This window comes from Triticum aestivum, chromosome 6B, assembly GCF_018294505.1.
Source record: "Triticum aestivum cultivar Chinese Spring chromosome 6B, IWGSC CS RefSeq v2.1, whole genome shotgun sequence".
In the NCBI taxonomy this organism is placed as follows: domain Eukaryota; kingdom Viridiplantae; phylum Streptophyta; class Magnoliopsida; order Poales; family Poaceae; genus Triticum; species Triticum aestivum.
In genome coordinates this window covers 684,814,030-684,822,575 of record NC_057810.1, presented here as the reverse complement: position 1 = coordinate 684,822,575, position 8,546 = coordinate 684,814,030, and positions in this window count along the sequence as shown.

Genomic DNA, 8,546 nt, shown 5'->3' with positions numbered 1-8,546 from the left:
TCTCCAATAAGTTCTATAGTTGTAAGATGGAGGAGAATAGTTCTGTCAGTGAACACATACTCAAAATGTCTGGGTATAATAATCACTTGATTCAACTGGGAGTTAATCTTCCTGATGATAGTGTCATTGACAGAATTCTTCAATCACTGCCACCAAGCTACAAGAGCTTCGTGATGAACTATAATATGAAAGGGATGGACAAGACTATACCCGAGCTCTTCGCAATGCTAAAGGTTGCGGAGGTAGAAATCAAGAAGGAGCATCAAGTGTTGATGGTCAATAAGACCACTAGTTTCAAGAAAAAGGGCAAAGGGAAGAAGAAGGGGAACTTCAAGAAGAACAGCAAACAAGTTGCTGCTCAAGAGAAGAAACCCAAGTCTGGACCTAAGCCTGAGATTGAGTGCTTCTACTGCAAGCAGACTAGACACTGGAAGCGGAACTGCCCCAAGTATTTGGCGGATAAGAAGGATGGCAAAGTGAACAAAGGTATATGTGATACACATGTTATTGATGTGTACCTTACTAATGCTCGCAGTAGTACCTGGGCATTTGATATTGGTTCTGTTGCTAATATTTGCAACTCGAAACAGGGACTACGGAATAGGCGAAGATTGGCTAAGGACAAGGTGACGATGCGCGTGGGAAATGGTTCCAAAGTCGATGTGATCGCGGTCGGCACGCTACCTCTACATCTACCATCGGGATTAGTTTTAGACCTAAATAATTGTTATTTGGTGCCAGCGTTGAGCATGAACATTATATCTGGATATTGTTTGATGCGAGACGGTTATTCATTTAAATCAGAGAATAATGGTTGTTCTATTTATGTGAGTAATATCTTTTATGGTCATGCACACTTATAGAGTGGTCTATTTTTATTAAATCTCGATAGTAGTGATACACATATTCATAATGTTGAAGCCAAAAGATGCAGAGTTAATAATGATAGTGCAACTTATTTGTGGCACTGCCGTTTAGGTCATATCGGTGTAAAGCGCATGAAGAAACTCCATACTGATGGACTTTTGGAATCACTTGATTATGAATCACTTGGTACTTGCGAACCGTGCCTCATGGGCAAGATGACTAAACCGCCGTTCTCCGAAACTATGGAGAGGGCAACTGATTTGTTAGAAATCATACATACTGATGTATGTGGTCCAATGAATGTCGAGGCTCGCGGCGGGTATCGTTATTTTCTCACCTTCACAGACGATTTGAGCAGATATGGGTATATCTACTTGATGAAACACAAGTCTGAAACATTTGAAAAGTTCAAAGAATTTCAGAGTGAAGTAGAAAATCATCGTAACAAGAAAATAAAATTTCTACGATCTGATCGTGGAGGAGAATATCTGAGTTACGAGTTTGGTTTACATTTGAAACAATGCGGAATAGTTTCGCAACTCACACCACCCGGAACACCACAACAAAATGGTGTGTCCGAACATCGTAATCGTACTTTATTGGATATGGTACGATCTATGATGTCTCTTACTGATTTACCACTATCATTTCGGGGTTATGCTCTAGAGATGGTCGCATTCACGTTAAATAGGGCACCATCAAAATCCGTTGAGACGACGCCTTATGAACTGTGGTTTGGCAAGAAACCAAAGTTGTCATTTCTTAAAGTTTGGGTCTGCGATGCTTATGTGAAGAAACTTCAACTAGATAAGCTCGAACCCAAATCGGAGAAATGTGTCTTCATAGGATACCCAAAAGAGACTATTGGGTACACCTTCTATCCCAGATCTGAGGGCAAGATTTTCGTTGCTAAATTCGGATCCTTTCTAGAGAAGGAGTTTCTCTCGAAAGAAGTGAGTGGGAGGAGAGTAGAACCTTATGAGGTAACTGTACCTACTCCCTTATTGGAAAGTAGTTCATCACAAGAACCGGTTCCTGTGACAAATACACCAATTAGTGACGAAGCTAATGATATTGATCATGAAACTTCAGATCAAGTTTCTACTGAACCTCGTAGGTCTACCAGAGTAAGATCCGCACCAGAGTGGTACGGTAATCCTATTCTGGAAGTCATGTTACTTGACCATGGCAAACCTACGAATTATGAGGAAGCGATGATGAGCCCAGATTCCACAAAATGGCTTGAAGCCATGAAATCTGAGATAGGATTCATGTATGAGAACAAAGTATGGACTTTGGTTGACTTGCCCGATGATCGGCAAGCCATTGGGAATAAATAGATCTTCAAGAAGAAGACTGACACTGATGGTAATATAACTGTCTACATAGCTCGACTTGTTGCAAAAGGTTTTCGACAAGTTCAAGTGGTTGACTACGATGAGACTTTCTCACCCGTAGCGATGCTTAAGTCTGTCCGAATCATGTTAGCAATTGCCGCATTTTATGATTATGAAATTTGGCAAATGGATGTAAAAACTGCATTCCTGAATGGATTTCTGGAAGAAGAGTTGTATACGATGCAACCGGAAGGTTTTGTCGATCCAAAAGGTGCTAACAAAGTGTGCAAGCTCCAACGATCCATTTATGGACTGGTGCAAGCATCTCGGAGTTGGAATAAACGCTTTGATAGTGTGATCAAAGCATATGGTTTTATACAGACTTTTGGAGAAGCCTGTATTTACAAGAAAGTGAGTGGGAGCTCTGTAGCATTTCTGATATTATATGTAGATGACATATTGTTAATTAGAAATGATATAGAATTTCTGGATATCATAATGGGATACTTGAATAAAAGTTTTTCAATGAAAGACCTCGGTGAAGCTGCTTACATATTAGGCATCAAGATCTATAGAGATAGATCAAGACGCTTAATTGGACTTTCACAAAGCACATACCTTGATAAAGTTTTGTAAAAGTTCAAAATGGATCAGGCTAAGAAAGGGTTCTTTCCTGTATTGTAAGGTGTGAAGTTGAGTCAGACTCAATGCCCGACCACAGCAAAAGATAGAGAGAAAATGAAAGATGTTCTCTATGCTTCAGCCATAGGCTCTATCATGTATGCAATGCTGTGTACCAGACCTGATGTATGCTTAGCAATAAGTTTAGCAGGGATGTACCAAAGTAATCCAGGAGTGGATCACTGTACAACAGTCAAGAACATCCTAAAATACCTGAAAAGGACTAAGGATATGTTTCTCGTTTATGGAGGTGACAAAGAGCTAGTCGTAAATGGTTACATTGATGCAAGCTTTGACACTGATCCAGACGATTCTAAATCACAAACCGGATACGTGTTTTTATTAAACGGTGGAGCTGTAAGTTGGTGCAGTTCTAAACAAAGCATCGTGGCACGATCTACATGCGAAGCGGAGTACATAGCTGCTTCGGAAGCAGCAAATGAAGGAGTCTGGATAAAGGAGTTCATTTCCGATCTAGGTGTCATACCTAGTGCATCGGAACCAATGAATATCTTCTGTGACATTACTGGTGCAATTGCCTTGGCAAAGGAATCCAGATTTCACAAGAGGACCAAGCACATCAAGAGACGCTTCAATTCCATCCGGGACCAAGTCCAGGTGGGAGACATAGAGATTTGCAAGATACATATGGATCTGAATGTTGCAGAACCATTAACTAAGCCTCTTCCACGAGCAAAACATGATCAACACCAAGACTCCATGGGTGTTAGAATCATTACTGTGTAATCTAGATTATTGACTCTAGTGCAAGTGGGAGACTCAAGGAAATATGCCCTAGAGGCAATAGTAAAGTTATTATTTATTTCCTTATATCATGATAAATTTTTATTATTCATGCTAGAATTGTATTAACCGGAAACATGATACATGTGTGAATACATAGACAAACTTAATGTCACTAGTATGCCTCTACTTGACTAGCTCATTAATCAAAGATGGTTATGTTTCCTAACCACAGACATGTGTTGTCATTTGATTAACGAGATCACATCATTAGGAGAATGATGTGATTGACTTGACCCATCCCGTTAGCCTAGCACTTGATCGTTTAGTATGTTGCTATTGCTTTCTTCATGACTTATACAAAGTTCCTACAACTATGAGATTATGCAACTCCCGTTTACCGGAGGAACACTTTGTGTGCTACCAAACGTCACAACATAACTGGGTGATTATAAAGGAGCTCTAAATGTGTCTCCAAAGGTAGATGTTGAGTTGGCGTATATCGAGATTAGGTTTTGTCACTCCGATTGTCGGAGAGGTATCTCTGGGCCCTCTCGGTAATGCACATCACTATAAGCCTTGCAAGCAATGTGATCAATGAGTTGATTATGGAATGATGCATTACGTAACGAGTAAAGAGACTTGCCGGTAACGAGATTGAACTAGGTATTGGATACCGACAATCGAATCTCGGGCAAGTAACATACCGATGACAAAGGGAACAACGTATGTTGTTATGCAGTTTGACCGATAAAGATCTTCGTAGAATATGTAGGAGCCAATATGAGCATCCAGGTTCCGCTATTGGTTATTGACCGGAAACAGTTCTAGGTCATGTCTACATAGTTCTCGAACCCGTAGGGTCCGCACGCTTAACGTTACGATGACAGTTTTATTATGAGTTTATAAGTTTTGATGTACCGAAGGTTGTTCGTAGTCCCGGATGTGATCACGGAGATGACGAGGAGTCTCGAAATGGTCGAGACATAAAGATTGATATATTGGATGACTATATTTGGACACCGGAAGTGTTCCGGATGATTTCGGAGAAAACCGGAGTGTCGGAGGGTTACTGGACCCCCCCCCCCCGGAACTAATGGGCCTTGTTGGGCCCTAGTGGAGAAAGAGAGGGGCCGGCCAGGGCAAGAGGCGCGTCCCCTCCCCTTGAGTCCGAATAGGACAAGGAAGGGGGGCGGCGCCCCCCTTGCCTTTCCCCTCTCCCACTCCTTCCTTCCCCCTCCTTCTTGGACAAGAAAGGGAGGGGCAAACCTACTTGCAGTAGGTTTCCTCCTCCTAGGGCACGCCACCCCCTTGGTCGGCCCCCTCCTCCTCCCCCCTTTATATACGGAGGAGGGGGCACCTCTAGACACACAAGTTGATCTTCGTGATCGTTCCTTAGCCGTGTGCGGTGCCCCCCTCCACCATATTCCACCTCGGTCATATCGTTGCGGTGCTTAGGCGAAGCCCTGCGTCGGTAGAACATCATCATCATCACCACACCGTTATGCTGGCGGAACTCATCCCCGACACCCAGCTGGATCGGAGTCCAGGGATCGTCATCGAGCTGAACGTGTGCTGAACACGGAGGTGCCGTACGTTCGGTGCTTGGATCGGTGGGATCGTGAAGACGTATGACTACATCAACCGCGTTGTCATAACACTTCCGCTTTCGGTCTACGAGGGTACGTGGACACACTCTCCCCTCTCGTTGCTATGCATCACCATGATCTTGTGTGTGCGTAGGAAATTTTTTGAAATTACTACGTTCCCCAACAGTATTAGCATAAAGTAGAGCTTCTACAATACATGAAAGCTTTAGATATGAAGGACCAAGCAAACTATTCTTGAAAGTATCTAAAGTTACAGAAAAGCATGTATTGGTCAATTAGCACGAACATGAGTAGATCACATAACTAAGTAATTCAAAATCCAGGAAAGAGAGAGCTCATAGTGCCATAACTAGACACGTTCCAACATAAAAGAAAAAGCAATTATAGAGGTGTGACTTCAGGTAAAAACATAGCAAGGCCACAACAGCCACACAGTCACTTAACTACAATGATTGTTCCTACTGGCATCCTTAGAAGTGAAAGCTTCTGCTAACTAGTCTATTACTTCATAATGTCATGGCATGTCAACATATTCAGTGAAATAAATATAGTAGTAGGTATGTAGGACAACAACATGCATTGCCCTTATCACACAAGAGGAGGCTCCCAATGTATCTGACAACAGGAATCTTAAAACACATCCATCAACTCTTTTCATTATCTTGGCCAAGTTAATACTCGCTCACTTAGCTATTGCATACCCACAAGTCAAAATAATACCTCACAGCAACTAAATGACCTCGGGCATTGTGGATTCCGAGTCCAGCGACGAATGAACAGGCAAGTTTCATATATACCGAGATTCTTGTCGAGGGTGCGGGTGAACTCATGGAGCGCCGAGGGCACCTTGAGGCACTATTTGAGGATGCGGCGCTGGCGTTGGATGCGCATGACCTTGGCCCAGTTGACGAACCGGTGTAGGTCCTTCTTTGGCAGCAGGGCGCCACCGATGCCGAACTGCTTCGGCCTCTTCTCGAACAGCGGGTTCACCACCTTGTGTTGCAACCACACACCAACGCAACCCAGTCAGATCACACGCGTCAGGGTCGGGATATTCCAAGCAGGTGTTATTTCTGCCATTTATTAATTACACATGCAACACTTATAATACCAATATAGTCAATTCCGACGAGCTAATTGATTAATATAACATTGTCATAGATCTAGCATGAAAGAGTCCAAACTTGTATGACATATCATGAGTACAGTTATAGCAAGCGTAAATGCAAAAGGCAATCTTCCGATGTGGCATAACTTGTACAAGTAGAAATCAGGTTCAATAGAGCTCATGCAGTCCTATGTGACGACCATCCAGAATGGATATGTAAATCAATTTTGGTGTATAACAAACAACGCGCAAGCTCAATAGGTATATGTAATAACATTTCTTACAACGGATATGTAAACTTGTCTTACAAGGACATTAGGAGCACGACAACCGCCAGGATGAAGCAACACAAAATGGAACTAAGCCAACACATAATACCGGTAGGCACACTATTTCAGCAGGGGAAACAAACAATATATTATATGATAAGAAAGGCATATATATCCTGAGTGTTGTCCATGGCGGCCATGGCTCAAAATCAAACGGAAAGACGACTACAGGAACAAAATGCACATGAGACGGGGGCTAGGAGGAGCGGAGCGTCACCATGGGGGTGCTGCTGGAGTCGATCGAGCCCGAGTAGCAGCACCACGAGCATGACCAAGGTGATGGCGTACATGCCGAAGGTGATTTTCTCCCCAGATTCGATGCATGGAACAGCTCCCTTCCGTTCCCAACAGATCGACGTCTGATCACCTGTAGCTGCACCTACTTCTGGAACTGGATGTTCCAGGTGCGGCTGCTTCATCTTCCCCAGGTACTGCTCGTCCTGCATACATGATCATAGAGCACATCAAACTTATGTTGTTGCACAGGTTTGAATCCATCAACCAGGAAATATGAACTAAAAACATCTTGTAGACAACCATTGTAGTCGTTCCTCTCTAACTAGCAATCAATAACCAGCTGCAAAATAGATTAATTTTTCATATTGTCGAGTCATTGGACACCAACATAAGTCCTTTATCATTGACTACAATGCCGCGTGATGCTTCCACATGATGGACCATCCATTCTATGAAACATAAATGGTTTATGAGGCGGTACATACAAATTACATATGTGAAAAAGTTTGTCCGTGTATTTATTTTAGACCAAATAAAACAGTACTCTATATCATGTAGCTTTGCCATGTCTTAATCCAAATTTTCTATAGTCCTTACGCGACAAAGACAATCTATCTCAAGGAAAGATCAATGGGTCTTCCTTGTCTAGTTCAAGCAAGACATGAGTTATTCTATTTTTGGCAACAAGTTTTGAGCTACTCGTATATACACAACAAATTAACACTGAACATTTTTCTACTCTGCTTAAAGCAAATACTACCATTCTTCTCAGGAATAAGTGATATGCTCACAACCTGAATTGCAGTATTGTCCTAACAGCAATCTTAAAGACACTTAATGCCTTATCGAGCCCGGTAAACTTAGAAGGGTAACGCTGCAACAAGTAGTACATGCTTCCCAGCACCAGTCTCACTGAAGAAGTGCCAGTCCTCACCTCATCAATCACAGTGAGCTGAAGATCAACGAAAACAGCACAGGGGACATGCTTCCCAGTACCAGTCTCACTGAAGAAGGTGTTGACACTGATGAAGGCGTGCAGCAGTAGTGCCCTTGGTGTTGACCTTGAACCCCAGCGCCAGATCCTGCTCCCCAACCGGCGATAGTGTATCCCTTGACGGATCTGCATCCATAAGGCGAGGTGAGAGAGGGGGTTAGCTACAGCCTCCTGCGGATCAATCGGATCGGAGGGGGAAAACAAGTGAGGATGAGTGGCACCCACGCAGGCTGGTCCGCTGCTGCGGGGCCTAGGCACGCCTCTAGGACGACAGTGGCCTTGTCGGGGAGGACGGCAGCGGCCTCTGGGCGCGGTCGTCGAAGGCGCTGCGAAGCTCGTCACCTCGCGAGCCGCAGGGCGCGGCGACCGCTGCCGAGGGGCGCGGGGAGGGCGGGCTTGCTGGAGCTTGTGGTGAGGAGCGGAGGACGGCGGCGGGATTGGAGATGAATCACGGGGGAGCTCGAGTGGATCTCCAGCCAGCGGGGTTGGAGAGGAATCAGGGGAAGGGGAGGAATCGAGTGGATCTCCGTCTAGGGAGTGGAGGTGGAGGCCGTGGTTGTGGCTGTGGTCGCCGGCGATGTTGAAGTGGTGAGCGCCGCCCCCAAAACCCTAGCCACGGGGAGCACGGAGAAGAACCAG